Below are 22016 nucleotides of genomic sequence, written 5' to 3' on the forward strand. Positions count from 1 at the left end.
GAGAATATTTGCCAAAGACTTTCAAATTAAAATTTGTCAAGAAACAGAAAACACAACCCACACACATACACCAGCATGCCACACAATCCTGGGTCATCTAAACAAACAGCAACAGCAAAAAAAAGCAGGCTGATTGGTTTTGGCTCACAGGGGGCTGGTTTACAAAAACCACCAGCATATTTCATTTGGAATCTATAACCTCTTAAGTGGATACTGGACATATTAAGTATGCTTTTCCATATCCAAAAGACGTTTTCCCCAGACCCCATTGGTTCACACATAACTTTAAGTACCTGCTTTGTTGAAGGAACTGTACTAAGTGGCTCACTGAGGTTAAATCCGTAAATTTGTCCACATATATCCAGTTGTTACAAGGACATCCAGTTTTTGATTAAATTTATAAAATGCGTGGGCTTCCCAGGTGGCTCAGTGGTAAAGAATCTGTCTGCCAATGCATGTTCGATCCTTGGGTTGGGAAGATCCCCTGGAGAAGCAAATGGCATCCACTTCAGTATTCTTGCCTAGGAATGGACAGAGAAGCCAGCTAGGCTACAATCCATGGGGTTGCAAAGAATCGGACACGACTTAGCGACTAGACAACAACAACACCATAAAATGCACAGCCATGCATAATTTAGTATTTTGAGTGGCACAGGTTTATCCTATAAGTGAATTAGAACTCTGAAAAACAAAGTCTTTATGAGATTATGTGCTCTGATAAGGTCAAGGCTCTGATCTTAAGTACAAGTGGAGAGGACAGGACACATATACAAAAATAATTATAGTGCAAGATAAAAATGAGACCATAGGAGCATTATAAAGTACTGTGGGAAATTAAAGGAGGAAAAGATTTCTTCAAGGTTGGCGTGTTACTAAAGTTTTTTAATGCAGTTAGAATTACTCTTTTTTATAGCACTTGGTACTTCTCATATAGCATTAATCAGTGTGTCGTATCTGGAGAAACAAGACTCCAGTATTCTTGCCTGGAAAATCCCATGGGCAGAGGAGCCTGGCAGACTACATTGCCATGGGTTTACAAAACAGTTGAACATGACTTAGTGACTAAACAGCAGCAAATGTCTTATATGTTATTTGCATATGTTCACATTTCCCCAATACAATCTGAAATCCTAAAGAATATTTTAGTCTTTGTATTTTAGTCTTTAGTATTTTATGCTCCAGTCTAGTGTTGTTTAAAAGTATCAGGGTCACCTGGGTAACTTTTTTTTTAAATTAGAAGATAATTGTTTTACAATGTTCTGTTAGTTTCTGCTATACAATGTGAATCAGGTATAGGTGTACATATATTCCCTCCCTTGTGAACCTCCCTCCCCTGCCTCATGCCACCTCTCTGGGTCATCAGAGAGAACCAAACTGAGCACCCTGTATTATGTAGCAACTTTTTAACAGTAAACTTTTTTCAACTCTGGCTCTGTAGATTCTAATTTAGTAGGCCTAGAGGAGTGGTAGAGAATCTCTATTTTTAAAACGTTTCTACCGCTTAATGATTCAGATTATCAGCCCCACTTAGAACCTTCTGCCTTGAAGCACCTGGTATATAGTATGCTCTCAATAAGTTCTTGTCACATTAAATGAGTGGAGCTGTGATTTAGTAAGATTAATAAGGCCCCTGTGTGTAGGATGAATTAGAGTGGAAAATATCCTAGAGGCAAGGAAATCCTATTACACAAGTCCAGCTAAGAGATGAAGCAGCCTTAAACTAGAGTAGAGGCCATAGGAAAGGAGAGAAATAGATGAGAAATGTTGAAAAGATAAGAGTCTACAGAACTAGGTAAACTTTATATAAGGCACTAGTTCCCAAAACAGCGTGGCTAAAATTTACATGAGGTGTTTATTTCATAAGCAGGTTGCTGGACTCTGTGTATGAACTCCTGTTTGGTTGGTCCAAGGTGAAGCACTTGAATTTGCATTTAAAAAAAAAAAATTTATACTGGAGTATAGTTGATTAACAGTGTTGTGTTAGTTTCAGGTGTACAACAAAGAGATTCAGTTATGCATATTCATGTATCCTTTTCCCATTTAGATTATTACAGAATATTGAGCAGCACTGTGCTGTTGAGTAGGTCCTTGTTGGTTATCTATTTTAAATGTAACTGTCAGTTCCCAATTCCCAATCTGTCCATTCCCCACCTTTCCCCTTTGGTAATCATAAATTCATTTTCTAAGTCTGTGAGTCTGTTTCGGTTTTGTAAATAAGTTCATTTGTATCAATTTTTTTTTTTTTTTTAGATTCTGCATATAAGTGGTATCATACAATATTTGTCTTTCTCTGACTTCACTTATTAAGATAATCTCCAGGTCCATCCATGTTGCTGCAAATGGCATTATTTCATTCTCTTTTTTTTCTATGACTGAGTAATATGCTTTTGTATATATGTACCACATCTTCTTTACCCATTCATCTATTGATAAGTATTTAAGTTGCTTCCGTGTCTTGGCTATTGTAAATAGTGCCACTATGTGTATTCTGGTGCATGTATCCTTTCAAACCATGTTTTTTGTTTTTTGTTTTTTTTTGATATGAGCCCAGGAGTGGGAATGCTGGATCATATGGTAGCTCTATTTTTAGTTTCTTAAGGGACCTCCACACTTTTCTCCATAATGGCTGTTTAGTTCAGTTCAGTCGCTCAGTCATGTCCAGCTCTTTGCAACTCCATGGACTGCAGCAGGGCAGGCTTCCTTGTCTATCACCAACTCCCGGAGCTCGCTCAAACTCATGTCCATTGTGTCAGTGATGCCACCCAACCCATCTCATCCTCTGTCATCCCCTTCTCCTCCTGCCTTCAATCTTTCCCAGAATCAGGGTCTTTTCCAGTGAGTCAGTTCTTCGCATCAGGCGGCCAAAGTATTGGAGCTTTAGTATCAGTCCTTCCAATGAATATTCAGGACTGATTTCCTTTAGGATTGACTGGTTGGATCTCCTTGCAGTCCAAGGGACTCTCAAGAGTCTTCTCCAACACCACAGTTCAGAAGTATCAATTCTTTGGCACTCAGCCTTCTTTATGGTCCAACTCTCACATACTTACATGACTACTGGAAAAACCATAGCTTTGACTATATGGACCTTTGTCGGCAAAGTAATGTCTCTGCTTTTTAATATGCTGTCTAGGTTTGTCATAGCTTTTCTTCCAACAAGGAAGCGTCTTTTAATTTCATGGCTGCAGTCACCATCTGCAGTGATTTTGGAGCTCAAGAAAATAAAGGCTGTCGCGGTTTCCATTGTTTCCCCATCTATTTGCCATGAAGTGATGGGACCGGATGCCACGATCTTAGTTTTCAGAATGTTGAGTTTTAAGCCAACTTTTTCACTCTCCTCTTTCACTTTCATCAAAAGGCTCTTCAGTTCCTCTTTGCTTTCTGCCATAAGGGTGATGTCATCTGCGTATCTGAGGTTATTGATATTTCTCTCGGCATAATGGCTATACCAATTTACATCCCCACCAACAGTGTAGGAGGGTTTCCTTTTTTCCACACCCTCATGCGGCATTTATTGTTTGTAAACTTCTTGATAATGGCTCTTCTTACTCGTGTGAGGTGATATCTTATTGTACTTTCAATTTACATTTCTCTAATAATTAGTGATGTTTAGCATCTTTTCATGTGCCTCTTGGCCATCAGTATGTCTTCCTTGGAGAAATGTCTGTTGAGGTCTTTTTAACATTTTTTTGATGGACATGAGCTGCTCGTAAATTTTGAAGATAAATCGTTTGTCGGTTGCTTCATTTGCAAGTATTTGCTCCCATTCTGTGGGTACCTATTGTTTTTGCCATCCTGGGATGTAGTCAGGATGTGGGCTCTGCTGCACTCTTTTTTTTTTTTTTTAAATAAAATTTGCTTATTTTTGGCACTGCTGGGTCTTTGTTGCTTTGTGTAGGCTTTCTGTAGTTGTGGCAAATGGGGGCTACTCTTCATTGCCATGCGTGGGCTTCTTACTGTGGTGGCTTCTCTTGTTGCAGAGCACAGGCTCCAGGTGCTCCAGCTTCAGTAGTTGCAGCATGCAAGCTCAGTAATTGCACTCATGGGCCCTTGAGTGCACGGGCATGTAGGCTCAGTCATTGCGGCAAAAGGACTCAGTTTCTCTATGACATGTGGAATCGTCTCCTACCAGGAATCAAACCCTTGTCCCCTGCATTGGGAGGCGGTTTCTTATCCACTGTGCAACCAGGGATGTCCTATCTTTTTGTTTATGGTTTCCTATGCTGTGCACAGGTTTTTTAGTTTAATTTGGTCCCATTTGTTTATCTTTTGTTTTTATTTCAATTACTGTAGGAGATACTGCTGCAATTTAAGTCAGAGTGTTCTGCTTATGTTTTCCTATAAGAGTTTTCTCGCTTTCTTTCTTTCTAGCTGTGCTGGATCTTCATTCCTGCACAAGGGGTTTCTTTAGTTGTGGCGAGCGGCAGCTTCTTGTTGATGAGCTCGGGTTCTAGGCGTGCAGGCTCCAGTAGTTGCAGCATGTGGGCTCAGTAGTGGTGATGAATGAAAGTGCGAGTGGACATCTTTGTCTTGTTCCTGATCTTGGAGGAAATGCTTTCAGCTTTTCACCATTGAGAATGATGTTTGCTGTGTCTTTGTCATATATGGGCTTTATTATGTTGAGGAAAGGTCCTCTATGCCCACTTTCTGGTGAGTTTTTTTTTTTTTTTTTAATCATAAATGGGTGTTGAATTTTGCCAAAAGCTTTTCCTGCATCTATTGAAATGATCATTTGGTTTTTATTTTTCAATTTGTGGATGTGGTATATCACACTAATTGATTTGCAGATATTGAAGAATCCTTGATTCACTGGGATCAATTCCACTTGATGATGGTGCATGATCTGTGTAACATTGTGGACTCAGCTTGCTAGTATCTCTTTGAAGATTTTTGTGTGTTTGTTCATCAGTGATATTTGCCTATAATTTTCTTTTTGTGGAGTATCTTTGGTTTTGGTAATGGGTGATGGTGGCCTCGTAGAAAGAATTTGGGTGTGTTCCTTCCTCTGTGAGGGTTTTTTTTTGGGGGGTAGGGGAAATAGTTCAGGATAGGTGTTAATTTTTGTCTAAATTGTGGTTTTATTTTCATGTGTTCTGCCTGGGGTTTGCTGTGCATCTTGGAGCTGTAGACTTATATTTTAATCAATTTTGGCAGGTTTGTCTAGTATTTTATCAAATATTTTTTCTGTACTTTTCTCTTTCTCCTTTTCCTCTGGGATTCCAATTTGAAGCATGCTAGATTGCCTAATTTTGAACATACACATCATTAATGATCTGCTACCTTTTTTCATACTTTTTCTTTCTCTGTGCTTCGGTTTAGATAATTTCTGTTGAATTGTCTTCAAAGTTATCGATCCTTTCTTCTACACTATTCAACCTGCTATTCCGTACAGTGATTTCATTAATCATTTTGGATATTATATTTTTCAGTTCTAGTGTTTCCATTTGATTTTTAATTTTGGTTTTTATATCTTGACTGGAATTCCTCATGTTTTTACTTTGACTCATCATCACTCAAAAACTGCTGAAATTTCGACTTAGTTCCTTTAGTCTTTTGTCTGTAATTTTCTTCTAGGTTTCATGGATATCACTCTGTACATGCACAGTTCAGGAGTCAGCTGAGGATCTGAGGAGAGATATTTTGCTACCTTTCCCTTTTAGCCCCCAGTGGCTTCCCCTTTTTGGAGGCTTTCTGTTTCAACTTCTAGCTGCTCCGATAGCCTCAAACTCCCAACTTTTTATCCCTCAGTCCCCCAAACTGTTGCTTTCTGTTTAAGTACTATTCCATGTGCACCATGCAGACAAGGAGGTAATCTTAGCAGAAATATTAGAAAAATGTAGATATTATTTGTTGGCTACTCTTCTTTCAAGGGTCGTATCCCCTTCAGTTTCTACCTGCTATTGATTGCTCCACAGTGCGTTCCAACAGTTGTTTTCTTTTAGTCAAAATTTATAACCAGGAGTTATTAAATTGAATGTACTTCAGTACTTAAGAGTACCAAGTATCATTAAATCTGTATTTTTAAATGGAAAAAACAAAGGTATGGTTTCTAAGAAATTGTTGGCTATTGTTCAGTCGCTCAGTCATGTCCAACTCTTTGTGACCCTATAGACTATACAGTCCATGGAATTCTCCAGGCCAGAATACTGGAGTGGGTAGCCTTTCCCTTCTCCAGGGGATCTTCGCAACCCAGGGATTGAACCCAGGTCTCACACAATGCAGGTGGATTCTTTACCAGCTGAGCCACAAGGGAAACCCAAGAATACTGGAGTGGGCAGCCTATCCCTTCTTCAGCAGATCTTCCTGACCAAGGAATTGAACTGGAGTCTCCTGCAATGCAGGTGGATTCTTTACCAACTGAGCTATGAGGGAAGCCTATCTCTCAGAGTATATATCCAAACTCATATCCATTGAGTCAATAATGCCATCCAACCACCTCATCCTCTGTCACCCACTTCTGCTGCCTTCAGTCTTCCCCAGCATCATTGGGTCTTTTCCAATGAGTTGGCTTTTCGCATCAGGTGGCCAAAATATTGGAGCTTCAGCTTCAGCATCAGTCCTTGCAATGAATGTTCAGGGTTGATTTCCTTTAGGATTAACTAGTTTGATCTTGCTGTGCAAGGGACTCGCAAGAGTCTTCTCCAGCACCACAATTGGAAAGCATCGGCTGAAGCATATTGTATATGCAGCTGTATTTAGAGAAGTAAAAAGACATCTCCTAGAATGGGGAAAGAATTAGGTAATATTCTTTCAAAAATAATTTCTGATATTTTAATATTGTGCAAAATTATGGGCTGTGGTGGGCATGAAAATGTCCTACTTCCACCTCTTTCTTCAGGGACCATAATTGACTGGTGGATCCAGGTACTGGTATGTTTTGGAACCCATTCCCATATTCATGTCAAGGCCATGATTCCCAAGTGATCCTTCCAGGCCATGAGTCCATATGGTGCTGATTGTAATCCAGGTTCTTTCCTATAAGATAAGGACTTGTGTTAATGGAATATTTTGTCAAAGGACTCCCATTTGACTGGTCCAAAACCTTAGATGTTTTGCAGCCTGAGATTCTTCCTACCCAGTTCTCCCTCTTTCCATTTTTCCTTCACAAGTATCCTAAGGCTTTCATGCCCTCCTTTGCTCCCTCTCTGTTGCCTTTCACAGGTAAATCCTTTAATAAGTGTTTTGCATGCTCAATCCTATCTTTGCATCTGCTTTTCGGAAGACCCAGACTAATACATAGACTCAAACTATTAACAGAAAATTGACCAAAGTTGACTTTTTAAAAAGAATGTATTTTAGAGAAAAATCCAAATAGCATATGTAGCAGATACTCTGTCCTCTATGAGGTAGAACTTTATTTCTGTCTGCTTGGATATGGGCTGGACTTAGTAATTTGATCCCAATGAATAGAGAGGAATTTGCCAGTCCTTTTTTTCTTTTTTACTACCTCCTCCCCCACATACAAACTCACACATGAACATTTTTCTTGACACTCTCCCCCACACTCCTGATGAAATTTTAATACCACAAATATATTTTATCTGTTTATGTATTATATGAATATCAATGCATAATAGAGTAAAATTTCCCCCCAAGATCAAACTTTTATTCCTTTAGGGGCATTGTAATAACCCTCACAGAGAAAGCACGGGGTAGAGTATAGATAGGGAAAATTTCTAACTTACTCCAGAGGAAGCTGGCAAGTGATCAAACAAGTGATCAAAGTTTACATCACCAGTGGTGATATCATGTTAATGCCATATACCTCAAGTATGATGAAATGCAAAGGGTATTTAGCCTCTGTGATAGTCTACCCAAAAAGCTGTAACCCCAGTCTTATTGCAGAGAAGGAAATGGCAACCCACTCCAGTTCTCTTGCCTGGAAAATCCCATGGACGAAGGAGACTGGTAGGCTGCAGTCCATAGGTTCACGAAGAGTCGGACACGACTGAGTGACTTCACTTTCACTCTTCACTTTCCTGCATTGGAGAAGGAAATGGCAACCCACTCCAGTGTTCTTGCCTTGAGAATCCCAAGGATGGCGGGGCCTGGTGGGCTGCCATCTATGGGGTCACACAGAGTCGGATACGACTGAAGCGACTTAGCAGCAGCAGCAGCAGCAGCAGTCTTATTGTGAGAGAACATCAGACAAACCAAAAATGAGGGACATTCTATAAAATATCTGACCAGTACTCTTCAGGAGTGTCACGGTAATGAAAACACAAGACTGAGAAATTGTCACGTATCATTGAGACTATGGAGACATGACCACTACATGCAATATGATGTCCTAGATCATATAAGGGAACGCACTCTATGATCTTTGTAACTTGTCTGTAAATTTACAATTATTCTAAAATTAAAAGTTAAAAGCACATGAAAAAAGTAAAAACCATCGTGTCATCATTATTCACTATATGAAAATAATGATTCTAATATTAAAAGAAAAATAAATAGGTAGCAATTACTAGAACTATAAACATTGAGCTAAACTGAAAATATCAGTTTTCTACATATAATACTAGTAAATGAAAAAATATGGTATATGTATTTATCAAATTTAGTGAAGCCTATGATGCAGTGTCTCATGACATCTATGCACACTTAATTCAGATTGTCCTGGATATAAGCAGAGTCACATGGATTCAAAACTGGCTGCAGAATCATAAAAAATATTGATAAACCATAAATGGAAATGGATCAAGTTGGGGAATATGTGTAGGTGCTGCTGAGATCTGTATTTTGTCCTATCTTATATAGCAGCTGCATTAACGATGTAGAAGAGGGAGTATAACGAATGTTAATGAAATTCACAGATGGTATTAAATTGGCAGGTGATGCAAATAACATTAAGAGCAGCAAAGCAATATAAAGGTATATCTCTGGTATAAATACCCAGAGAACTCAGAAATATGGAGTGGAAACTAGAAAATGAGATTCTTCCCCTTCAAAATAGAAACTACAACTGCTTTAGGAGAAAAACAATAAAATAGATATTCAAAGGGAGCAAAATCTGAAAGTCTTTAAATGATCAAAAGGCCTGAGGGTGAAAATGAATTATAAAGTAGATACGAATTTATGACATAGTGATTTTGAAGATTATGGCTACGCATACTGCTTGCTACAGAGAAAGAGCAGAAGAGTGTGTTCTTCATACTAATGGTAAAATGACATCAAAAGAGAACTCATTCTGTGTCAAGTTGGTACCTAACTGCCAGCAACACAATAGGAATAGTAATAAAAATGATTAAGCTGTGAACACTACAGAGAAGTGTATTCACCTTCAGCAAATTATACTGAGCTATTTGACTAGTCTTGCTATTCGTAGTTGCTGATTCTACTTCATATCCCATGTAGGTGACCCTTCCTTCAATATATATAACTTAGGCCAAACCTCAGAACAGTTTACCTAACTCTAATCTTCTCCCCTCTATCCCAAATTAAATTTACAAACTGCTTCTTTCTAATATGTTCTTATTTTAATTTATATTCAGTTATGTATAGGATTCCTTGATTGCTTGTTAAAACTGACACCTTTGTCACATCTTCATCTAAATGCTGCAAACCTTATTTGCAAATACATGCATATGCCCCTACCAGCAGCCATAGAACAAAGAGCATAAGCAAAAGTAACATCTGAGGAGAGTACTGGAATTAATACTTAAGTAAATAACAACCAAAATAAATAAACCACAGATCAGAATTCCTATAGCAATGCAATATTCTAATGATCATAGCATGGATCAGATTGCCCCAAGATGTCATCATCCATTGGCAAGGAGTCATGTAGAATAATAAATGAAGACATCTCTTTTCAGGATGACCACATATGTTTATAAAGTGTTATAAAATAGATGCTTTTTTTGCATTTGGTGTCTTTTTAAAAGATAATTTTATTGGCATATACTTGATTTACATTGTGTTAGTTTCAAGTGTACAGCAAAGTGGACCAGTTATACATATATCCACTCTTTCTTAGATTCTTTTTCCATATAGCCATTGCAGAGGTACTGAGTAGAGTTCCCTGTGCTATACAGTGTGTCATTATTAGTTATACATAGTAGTATGTATGTCTCCTGGAGGATGGCGTGGTAACCTACTCCAGTATTCTTACTTGATGAATGCCATGGACGGAGGAGCCTGGCAGGCTGCAGTCGCTAGGATCACACAGAGTTAGACGCAACTGAAGTGACTTTGCTTGCATGCATGCATGTATATGTCAGTCACAATTTCCCAGTTTATCTCTCCCTCCCTTAACCCTGGTAACCATAAGTTTTTTTCTTTTTTGTTTTTAATAAATTTATTTATTTTAGTTGGGGGCCAATTACTTTACAATATTGTAGTGGTTTTCGCCACACATTGATGTGAATCAGCCATGGGTCCACACGTGCTCCCCATCCTGAACCCCCCTCCCCCATCCCATCCCCCTGGGCCATCCCACCGCCCCAGCCCTGAGCATCTGTCCCATGCATCAAACCTGGAATGGTGTTCTGCTTCACACATGGTAATATACATGTTTCAATGCTATTGTCCCAGAACGTCCCACCCTCACCTTCTCCCTCAGAGTCCATAAGACTGTTCTATGCATCTGTGTCTCTTATTCTGTCTCACATATAGGGTTATCGTTACCATCTTTCAAATTCCATATATATGCATTAGTATGCTGTATTGGTGTTTTTCTTTCTGGCTTACTTCACTCTGTATAATGGGCTACAGTTTCATCCATCTCAATAGAACCAATTCAAATGTATTTTTTTTTTAATGGCTGAGTAATATTCCATTGTGTATATGTACCACAGCTTCCTTATCCATTCGTCTGCTGATGGACATCTAGGTTGCTTCCATGTCCTGGCTATTGTAAACAGTGCTGCAATGAACATTGGGGTACACGCGTCTCTTTCAATTCTGGTTTCCTCGGTGTGTATGCCCAGCAGTGGGATTGCTGGGTCATATGGCAGTTCTATTCCCAGTTTTTTAAGGAATCTCCACACTGTTCTCCATAGTGGCTGTGCTAGTTTGCATTCCCACCAACAGTGTAAGAGGGTTCCCTTTTCTCCACACCCTCTCCAGCATTTATTGCTTGTAGACTTTTGGATAGCAGCCATTCTGACTGGTGTGAAATGGTACCTCATTGTGGTTTTGATTTGCATTTCTCTAATAATGAGTGATGTTGAGCATCTTTTCATGTGTTTGTTAGCCATCTGTATGTCTTCTTTGGAGAAATGTCTGTTTAGTTCTTTGGCCCATTTTTTGATTGGGTCGTTTATTTTTCTGGAATTCAGCTGCAGGAGTTGATTGTATATTTTTGAGATTAATTGTTTGTCTGTTGCTTTGTTTGCTATTATTTTCTCCCATTCTGAAGGCTGTCTTTTCACCTTGCTTATAGTTTCCTTTGTTGTGCAAAAGCTTTTAATTTTAATTAGGTCCCATTTGTTTATTTTTGCTTTTATTTCCAATATTCTTGGAGGTGGGTCATGGAGGATCCTTCTGTGATTTATGTTGGAGAGTGTTTTGCCTATGTTTTCCTCTAGGAGTTTTATAGTTTCTGGTCTTACATTTAGATCTTTAATCCATTTTGAGTTTATTTTTGTGTATGGTGTTAAAAAGTGTTCTAGTTTCATTCTTTTACAAGTGGTTGACCAGTTTTCCCAGCACCACTTGTTAAAGAGATTGTCTTTTCTCCATTGTATATTCTTGCCTCCTTTGTCGAAGATAAGGTGTCCATAGGTGTGTGGGTTTATCTCTGGGCTTTCTATTTTGTTCCATTGATCTATATTTCTATCTTTGTGCCAGTACCATACTGTCCTGATGACTGTGGCTTTGTAGTAGAGCCTGAAGTCAGGCAGGTTGATTCCTCCAGTTCCATTCTTCTTTCTCAAGATTGCTTTGGCTATTCGAGGTTTCTTATATTTCCATACAAATTATGAAATGATTTGTTCTAGTTCTGTGAAAAATACCATTGGTAGCTTGATAGGGATTGCATTGAATCTATAGATTGCTTTGGGTAGTATACTCATTTTCACTATATTAATTCTTCCAATCCATGAACACAGTGTATTTCTCCATCTGTTTGTGTCCTCTTTGATTTCTTTCATCAGTGTTTTATAGTTTTCTATATATAAGTCTTTTGTTTCTTTAGGTAGATATATTCCTAAGTATTTTATTCTTTTTGTTGCAATGGTGAATGGTATTGTTTCCTTAATTTCTCTGTTTTCTCATTATTGGAGTATAGGAATGCAAGGGATTTCTGTGTGTTAATGTGTGTTAATTTTATATCCTGCAACTTTACTATATTCATTGATTAGCTCTAGTAATTTTCTGGTAGAATCTTTAGGGTTTTCTATGTAGAGGATCATGTCATCTGCAAACAGTGAGAGTTTTACTTCTTCTTTTCCTATCGGTATTCCTTTTATTTCTTTTTCCGTTCTGATTGCTGTGGCCAAAACTTCCAAAACTATGTTGAATAGTAGTGGTGAAAGTGGGCATCCTTGCCTTCTTCCTGACTTTAGGGAAAATGCTTTCAATTTTTCACCATTGAGGATAATGTTTGCTGTGGGTTTGTCATATATAGCTTTTATTATGTTGAGGTATGTTCCTTCTATTCCTGCTTTCTGGAGGGTTTTTATCATAAATGGATGTTGAATTTTGTCAAAGGCTTTTTCTGCATCTATTGAGATAATCATATGGTTTTTATCTTTCAATTTGTTAATGTGGTGTATTACATTGATTGATTTGCGGATGTTAAAGAAAGCTTGCATTCCTGGGATAAAGCCCACTTGGTCATGATGTATGATCTTTTTAATATGATGTTGGATTCTGTTTGCTAGAGTTTTATTAAGGATTTTTGCATCTATGTTCATCAGTGATATTGGCCTGTAGTTTTCTTTTTTTGTGGCATCTTTGTCTGGTTTTGGAATTAGGGTGATGGTGGCCTCATAGAATGAGTTTGGAAGTTTACCATCTTCTGCAATTTTCTGGAAGAGTTTGAGTAGGATAGGTGTTAGCTCTCTAAATTTTTGGTAGAATTCAGCTGTGAAGCCGTCTGGTCCTGGGCTTTTGTTTGCTGGAACATTTCTGATTACAGTTTCGATTTCCGTGCTTGTGATGAGTCTGTTAAGATCTTCTATTTCTTCCTGGTTCAGTTTTGGAAAGTTATACTTTTCTAAGAATTTGTCCATTTTATTGGCATATGGCTGTTGGTAGTATTCTCTTATGATCCTTTGTATTTCTGTGGAGTCTGTTGTGATCTCTCCATTTTCATTTCTAATTTTGTTGATCTGATTCTTCTCCCTTTGTTTCTTGATGAGTCTGGCTAATGGCTTGTCAATTTTGTTTATCTTCTCAAAAAACCAGCTTTTAGTTTTGTTGATTTTTGCTATGGTCTCTTTTGTTTCTTTTGGATTTATTTCTGCCCTAATTTTTTAAGATTTCTTTCCTTCTGCTAACCCTGGGGTTCTTCATTTCTTCCTTCTCTAGTTGCTTTAGGTGTAGAGTTAGTTTATTTATTTGATTTTTTTCTTCTTTCTTGAGGTTCGCCTGTATTGCTATGAACCTTCCCCTTAGCATTGCTTTTACAGTGTCCCATAGGTTTTGGGTTGTTGTGTTTTCATTTTCATTCGTTTCTATGCATATTTTGATTTCTTTTTTGATTTCTTCTGTGATTTGTTGGTTATTCAGAAGTGTGTTGTTGAGCCTCCATATGTTGGAATTTTTAATAGTTTTTTTCCTGTAATTGAGGTCTAATCTTACTTCATTGTGGTCAGAGAAGATGGCTGGGATGATTTCAATATTTTGGAATTTACCAAGGCTAGATTTATGGCCCAGGATGTGATCTATCCTGGAGAAAGTTCCGTGTGCACTTGAGAAAAAGGTGAAATTGATTGTTTTGTGGTGGAAAGTCCTGTAAATATCAATTAATTCTAATTTGTCTATTGTATCATTTAAAGTTTGTGTTTCCTTGTTTATTTTCTGTTTAGTTGATCTATCCATATGTGTGAGTGGAGTATTGAAATCTCCCACTATTATTGTGTTATTGTTAATTTCCCCTTTCATACTTGTTAGTATTTGCCTTATATATTGTGGTGCTCCTATGTTGGGTGCATATATATTTATAATTGTTACATCTTCTTCTTGGATTGATGCTTTGATCATTATGTAGTGTCCTTCTTTGTCTCTTTTCACAGCCTTTATTTTATAGTCTATTTTATCTGAAATGAGTATTGCGACTCCTGCTTTCTTTTGGTCTCCGTTTGCATGAAATATGTTTTTCCATCCCTTCACTTTCAGCCTGTGTGTGTCCCTAGTTTTGAGGTGGGTCTCTTGTAGACAGCATATATAAGGGTCTTGTTTTTGTATCCATTCAGCCAGTCTTTGTCTTTTGGTTGGGGCATTCAACCCATTTACATTTAAGGTAATTATTGATAAGTATGGTCCCGTTGCCATTTACTTTGTTGTTTTGAGTTCGTGTTTAAATATCCTTTCTGTGTTTCCTGTTTAGAGAAGATCCTTTAGCATTTGTTGGAGAGCTGGTTTGGTGGTGCTGAATTCCCTCAGCTCTTGCTTGTCTGTAAAGCTTTTGAATTCTCCTTCATATCTGAATGAGATCCTTGCTAGGTACAGTAATCTGGGTTGTAGATTATTCTCTTTCATTACTTTAAATATGTCCTGCCATTCCCTTCTAGCCTGAAGAGTTTCTATTGAAAGATCAGCTGTTTTCCTTATGGGGATTCCCTTGTGTGTTATTTGTTGTTTTTCCCTTGCTGCTTTTAATATTTGTTCTTTGTGTTTGATCTTTGTGAATTTGATTAATACGTGTCTTGGGGTGTTTCGCCTTAGGTTTATCCTGTTTGGGACTCTCTGGGTTTCTTGGACTTCTGTGACTATTTCCTTCCTCATTTTAGGGAAATTTTCAACTGTTATCTCCTCGAGTATTTTTTCATGGCCTTTCCTTTTATCTTCTTCTTCTGGGACTCCTATGATTCGAATGTTGGGGCGTTTCATATTGTCCCAGAGGTCCCTGAGGTTTTCCTCATTTCTTTTGATTCTTTTTTCTTTTTTCTTCTCTGCTTCGTTTATTTCCACCATTCTATCTTCTACCTCACTTATCCTATCTTCTGCCTCCGTTATTCTACTGTTGGTTCCCTCCAGAGTGTCTTTTATCTCCTTTATTTCATTATTCATTTTATATTGACTCCTTTTTATTTCTTCTAGGTCCTTGATAAACATTTCTTGCATCTTCTCAATCCTTGTCCCCAGGCTATTTATCTGTAACTCCATTTTGTTTTCAAGATTTTGGATCATTTTTATTATCATTATTCTAAATTCTTTTTCAGATAGATTCCCTATCTCCTCCTCTTTGGTTTGGTTTGGTGGACATTTATCATTTTCCTTTACTTGCTGAGTATTGCTCTGCCTTTTCATCTTGTTTAGATTGCTATGTTAGGCGTGGCCTTTCTGTATTCTGGTAGTTTGAAGTTCCTCTTCATTGTGAAGGTTCCTCACTGTGGGTGGGGTTGGACGGGTGGCTTGTCAAGGTTTCCTGGTTGGGGGAGCTTGTGTCGGTGTTCTGGTGGGTGGAGCTGGATTTCTTCTCTCTAGAGTGCAATGGAGTGTCCAGTGTTGAGTTTTGAGATGTCTACGGATTTGGTGTGCCTCTGGGCAGCCTGTATATTGATGCTTAGGGGTATGTTCCTGCGTTGCTGGAGAATTTGCGTGGTATGTCTTGCTCTGGAACTTATTGGCTCTTGGGTGGAGCTTGGTTTCAGTGTATATGTGGAGGCTATTGGATGTTCTCTTATTAATTAATGTTTCCTCTGGCTTTCAGTCTTATTCTTGCAGTAGCCTCAAGACTTCTGCATCCATACAGCGTCGATAATAAAACTTTTAGGTTAATGGTGAAAAGATTCTCCACAGTGAGGGATACCCAGAGAGGTTCACTGAGTTACATGGAGAGGTGAAGGAGGGGGATGTTGAGGTGACCAGGAGGAAAAGAGGGGGACTCAAACGTGGAGAGAGCAATCTAGCCAGTAAGCACTTCCCTCTGTGCTCTCCACAGTCTGGAACCCTCAGAGAGGTTCACAGAGATACATAGAGAGGGGGGAGGAAGGTAATAGAGGTGAGCATGAGTAGAAAGGGAGGAATCAAGAGGGGAGAGATCTGGGCAGTATTATGTTCCCGAAGTGTTCTCTGGTGCCCAGAACACCCTCAGAGATTCACAGAATTGGGTTGAGAAGAGAAGGAGGAGGGTGGGAGATAGAGGTTCCCTGGGGGAGAAGAAAGAGCGTCAATAGGGGGAGAGAGTAATCAAGCCAGTAATCACACTCCTGAGTAAAAATGGGTACTAAAGCTTGGGTTCTTAAATGTACAAAATTGATATCAAATATGTAAAACAAAGATTAAAAATCTAGAGTAGAGGTTAGACTCTTATAAAAAATACAATATAAAAAAAAGAAAAAAGAAAACAGTATAAAAAGAAGAAAAACAGTAAAACAGTAAAAAAAAAGAAACAGTAAAACAGTAAGAAAAGAAACAGTAAAAAAAAGTAAAACAGGAAAAAAACAGTAAAATAAAACACAAAAAGTATAAGATATATGTATGCAGTTTGCTTTAAAAATAGGGTTTTTTTTTTTTTTTTTGCAAGGTAATAGTGGGTTATGAAAATGAAAATTAAAGGTGTAATAGAGGACTTAAAGAAAAAAGAAAGAAAAAAATTAAAAAATTAAAAAAAAAATATGATAATAATAAAAATATATCCCAGACTTTCTCTGGAGCTGTTGTGAACAGTGTGGGGTCTGTTCAGTTTCAGATAGATCCTTGTTCCTGCTTATACTTTTCAAGATCTATAGGCCCCTTTCAATGCTGCTGCTGCTGCTAAGTCGCGTCATGCGTGTCCGACTCTGTGCGACCCCATAGACGGCAGCCCACCAGGCTCCCCCGTCCCTGGGATTCTCCAGGCAAGAGTACTGGAGTGGGTTGCCATTTCCTTCTCCAGGGCATGAAAGTGAAAAGTGAAAGTGGAGTCGCTCAGTCGTGTCCGACTCAGTGACCCCATGGACTGCAGCCCGCCAGGCTCCTCCGTTCATGGGATTTTCCAGGCAAGAGTACTGGAGTGGGGTGCCATTCAAGGGCAGTCAGTGTTAACTACAGGGATTTTAATCTGTTGGCCTGTCATTTCCAAAGTGCTTCCCTCTGTTTATTTGGCTTCTGTTTGGAGGTCTCTTCAGTGTCTAATTTCCGCCCTGCCACAAAGGGGCAGAGGTGGTCTCCTTAGGTTCACTTGTTCAGTCGTGCTGTGGGGAGGGAGGAACACTGCAAACCAATATCACTGGCGTGTGTTTGGAGAGCTCGCAGTGTCTCGGCCACACTGGGTTCACCCCCGCTCATGGTGTGTGTGCTTTCCCAGTCTGCTCTGCTCAGGCTTCAGGTTACTCTGCCAGGGAGTGGGCCCTGAGATGCGTGCACTTCCCAGGTCTAAGCCGCTCAGGTTCAGGTTCCCGGGTACTCCACAAAGGTGCAGACTCGGTTGGGCCCGTGGTTTGTGCCGATCCCCGGTCGGAGCAGCTCAGGCAGCCAGGAGTTTGGCGAGCGCACTCTCCCCTGTTGGGGCGGTGCGGCTTATCACCTCCCTGGTCCCCACCTCGGTTTACGGGCGCGCCCGGCTCCGGTGTGCTTTGTGTTATTTCTGGGGAGCTGGTCTCAGGCTGTGACCCTCCCGGCGGCTGTCAGCCCTCCGGGATCTCAGACAGTCTTTGCTTAGAAACTGGAAGCCTGTTTGCAGTTTGGTAGGGGGTGTCCTCTCTGGGGCCGAGTTTGCTCCTTTCCGGCTCTGGCTGGCCCCGCCTGCCCACTGTGTCCGGTGGGGGATGGGGCGGTCCACAGCCGGCTAGCTCTCCTCTGGTATCGCTCAGTCCTTTGTTCTGTGAGCGGGCCGGTAGTGCCTTAGATTTGGGCTTTTCGCGGGATAGTTCTCTCTCTCTCTGGCTGTCCCACAGTTTAGGTTGCTGTCTCACGTTAGCTCCCTCAGATTGCCCTCAGGGCATTCGGGCCCGGTCCTTACCCTAAGCAGTGCCGCCTGCTCCTCTCCGTTAAGCCCCCACTTGCTGGTGGCAGATGCGAGCGTCTGGGGTTCTTTGCTGGGAGTTGCCTTAAGGCACGTAATCTGTGGGTTTTATTTATTTTTTCTCCCGGTTATGTTGCCCTCCGAGATTCGAAATTTTCCCCCAAACCCGCCGGTGAGAGGGTTTCCTGGTGTTTGGAAACTTCTCCTCTTTTACGACTCCCTCCCCGGGACGGGTCTCCATCCCTAACTCTTTTGTCTCTCTTTTTATCTTTTATATTTTGTCCTACCTCCTTTTGAAGATAATGGGCTGTTTTTCTGGATGCCTGACGTCCTCTGCCAGCGTTCAGAAGTTGTTTTGTGAAGTTTGCTCAGCATTCAGATGTTCTTTCAATAAATTTGTGGAGGAGAGAGTGGTCTCCCCATCCTATTCCTCTGCCATCTTAGCCCCGCTCCTCCATAAGTTTGTTTTCTACATCTGTAACACAGCTTCTGTTTTGTGGATAAGCTCAATTGTACCTTTTAAAAAAAAAAAATCCACAGTAAAAAATATCATAATTTGCCTTTCTTTGTCTGACTTTGTTCACTCATTACGACAATCTCTAGGTCTATTCATGTTGCTTCAGAGGGTATTGTTTTGTTCTTTTTTATGATTAATATTTCATTGTATACATGTACCATGTCTTTATCCATTCCTCTGTCGGACAGGTTGCTTCCATGTCTTGGCTGTTGTAGATAGTGCTGCAATGAACATTGGGGTGTGTGTATCTTTTTGAATTTATGGTTTGCTCTGGATATATGCCCAGGACTGGATCATAAGGCAGTTCTATTTTTAATTTCTTAAGGAACCTCCATACTGTTCTCAGTAATGGTGGTACTAATTTACATTCCTACCAACAGTTATATAAGAGACTTTCCTTTTCTCCACACCCTCTCCAGTATTTATTGTTTGTATGTTTTGATGATGGCCATCCTGACCCATGTAAAGTGATATCTCATTATAGTTTTGACTTTGTTGCTGTTATTGAGTCACTCAGTTGTGTCCGACTTTGCAACCCCATGGACTACAGCATGCCAAGCTTCACTGTCTTATACCATCTACTGGAGCTTGCTCAAACTCATGTCTATTGAGTCAGTGGTGCCGTCCAGCCATCTTGTCCTCTGTCGTCCCCTTCTCCTCCTACCTTCAATCTTTCCCAGCATTAGGGTCTTTTCTAGTGAGTCAGTTCTTTGCATCAGGTGGCCAAAATATTGGAGCTTCAGCATCAGTCATTTCAGTCAATATTCAGGGTTGATTTCCTTTAGGATTGACTGGTTTGATCTCTTTGTAGTCCAAGGGGCTCTCAAGAGTCTTCTCCAACACCACAGCTCAGAAGCATCAATTCTTCGGTGTTCAGCTTTCTTTATGGTTCAACTCTCACATCCATACATGACTACTGGAAAAAGCTTCGACTAGATGGACCTTTGTTGACAAAGTAATGTTTCTGCTTTTTAATATGTTGTCTAGGTTTGTCATAGCTTTTCTTCCAAGGAGCAAGTTTTGATTTACATTTCTCTAATAATTAGCTTTTTAGCCATCTGTATGCCTTCTTTGGAGAAATGTCTACTGAGATCTTCTGTCCATTTTTCCTTTGGGTTGTTTCTTTGTTGTTGAGCTGCATGGGCTGTTTGTATGTTTTGGAGACTAATCACTTATAGGTTATTTCATTTGCAAATATTTTCTCCTATTCTAAAGGTTATCTTTTAATTTTTTTCATGGTTTCCTTTGCTGTGCAAAATCTTTTAAGTTTAATTAGGTCCCAAATATTTATTTTTGTTTTTATTTTCATTAAAAGGTGGGTTGAAAAATTCTGTGACTTATGATGAAGAATGTTCTGTGTTTTCCTACAAGAGTTTTATGGATCTGGCCTTTAGGTTTTTAATCTATTTTGAGTTTATTTTTGTGTATGGTGTTAAGGGAGTGTTCTAATTTCACTCTTATACATGCAGCTGTCAGTTTTACCAGCAACACTAATTGAAAAGATTGTCTTTTCTCCACTGTATATTCTTGGCTCCTTTGTCATAGATTAGGTGACCATAGGTGTGTGGGTTTACCTCTGGATCTTTTTATCCGGTTTCATTGATGTATATTTCAGATTTTGTGTCAGTATCATACTGTTTTTTAAATGTTTTAAATTAAGTAATCATTTTTGGCTGCACTGGGTCTTCATTGCTGCACGTGGGCTTTCTCTGGTTGTAGCATGCGGGCTCTGGAGCATTCGGGCTTCAGTAGTTGTGGCTTGCAGGCTTAGTTGTTGCGGCTTGTGGACTGTTGAGTGTGGGCTCAGTAATTACAGCACATGGGCTCGATTGCTCCATAGCATGTAGAATCCTGCTGGACTAGGGATTGAAACCATGTCCCCCACATTGGCAGGGGGATTCTTAACCACTGGATCACCAGGGAAGCCCTGTTGAAAGATTTTTAATTGCAGTTTCCATTCCAGTACTTGTAGTTAGTCTATTCATTTTTTTAATTTCTTCCTGCTCAATCTTGGAAGCTTGTGCCCTTATAAGAATTTGTCCATTTCATCTAGGTTGTCCATTTTATTGGCATATACTTGCTTGTACTGTCTCTGCTTTTAAATATGCTATCTAGGTTGGCCATAAACTTCCTTCCAAGGAGTAAGTTCCTTTTAATTTCAGGGCTGCAGTCACCATCAGCAGTGATTCTGGAGCCCCCCAAAATAAAGTCTGACACTGTTTCCCATCTATTTCCCATGAAGTGATGGGACCAGATGCCATGATCTTAGTTTTCTGAATGTTGAGCTTTAAGCCAACTTTTTCACTCTCCTCTTTCACCTACATCAAGAGGCTCTTTAGTTCTTCTTCACTTTCTGCCATAAGGGTGGTGTCATCTGCATATCTGAGGTTATTGATATTTCTCCCGGCAATCTTGATCCCAGCTTGTGTTTCTTCCAGCCCAGCATTTCTCATGATGTACTCTGCATATAAGTTAAATAAGCAGGGTGACAATATACAGCCTTGATGTACTCCTTTTCCTATTCGGAACCAGTCTGTTGTTCCATGTCCAGTTCTAACTGTTGCTTCCTTACTGCATACAGGTTTCTCAAGAGACAGGTCAGATGGTCTGGTATTCCCATCTCTTTCAGAATTTTCGACAGTTTATTGTGATCCACACAGTCAAAGGCTTTGCCGTCTAATCAAGGCTATGGTTTTTTCCAGTAATCATGTATGGATGTGAGAGTTGAACGATGAAGAAAGCTGAGCGCCGAAGAATTGATGCTTTTGAACTGTGGTGTTGGAGAAGACTCTTGAGAGTCCCTTGGACTGCAAGGAGATCCAATCAATCCATCCTAAAAGAGATCAATCCTGGGTGTTCATTGGAAGGTCTGATGTTGAAGCTGAAACTCCAATACTTTGGCCACCTCATGCGAAGGGTTGACTCTTTGGAAAAGACCCTAATGCTGGGTAGAATTGGGGGCAGGAGTAGAAGGGGACGACAGAGGATGAGTTGGTTGGATGGCATCACCGACTCGATGGACATAGGTTTGGGTAGACTCCGGGAGTTGGTGATGGACAGGGAGGCCTGGCGTGCTGCAATTCATGGGGTCGCAAAGAGTCGGACATGACTGAGCGACTGAACCGAACTGAACTGAACTAGTCTCTTATGACCCTTTGTATTTCTGTGGGCTCTCTTGTAACTTCTCCTTTTTCATTTCTAATTTTATTGACTTTTGTCTTCTCCCTTTTATTTGATGAGTCTGGCTAAAGGTTTATCGATTTTGTTTATCTTGGAGAGCCACCTTTTAGTTTTACTAATCTTTTCTATTATTTTCTTTGTCTCTATTTCATTTGTGGTATGATTTTTATGATTTCTTTCTACTATGGGTTTTGTTTGTTCTTCTTTCTGTAGTGGCTTTAGGTGTAAGGTTCACTTCAGTTCAGTTGCTCAGTCGTGTCCGAC

At 39.7% G+C, this 22016-nt stretch overlaps 1 protein-coding gene across 18 annotated transcripts in view; it reads left to right on the forward strand.

Annotated features, from left to right (window-relative positions):
• The window catches only part of LOC145514579 (uncharacterized), a 168832-nt gene that overhangs the window by 3569 nt on the left and 143247 nt on the right, over positions 1 to 22016 (forward strand). Inside the window, exon 3 of one of the 18 annotated variants that reach the window (XR_014060248.1) lies at positions 480 to 2148. The exons of the other annotated variants lie outside the window; for them this stretch is intronic. The gene's annotated coding sequence lies outside the window, so the exon portion shown is untranslated. Of the gene's footprint in view, positions 1 to 479; positions 2149 to 22016 lie in introns of those variants that run through there. 18 annotated transcript variants of the gene reach the window in all.

The sequence above is a fragment of the Giraffa tippelskirchi genome, chromosome 7 (genome assembly GCF_054371585.1).
Source record: "Giraffa tippelskirchi isolate mGirTip1 chromosome 7, T2T-mGirTip1v1.2.pri, whole genome shotgun sequence".
NCBI lineage: Eukaryota > Metazoa > Chordata > Mammalia > Artiodactyla > Giraffidae > Giraffa > Giraffa tippelskirchi.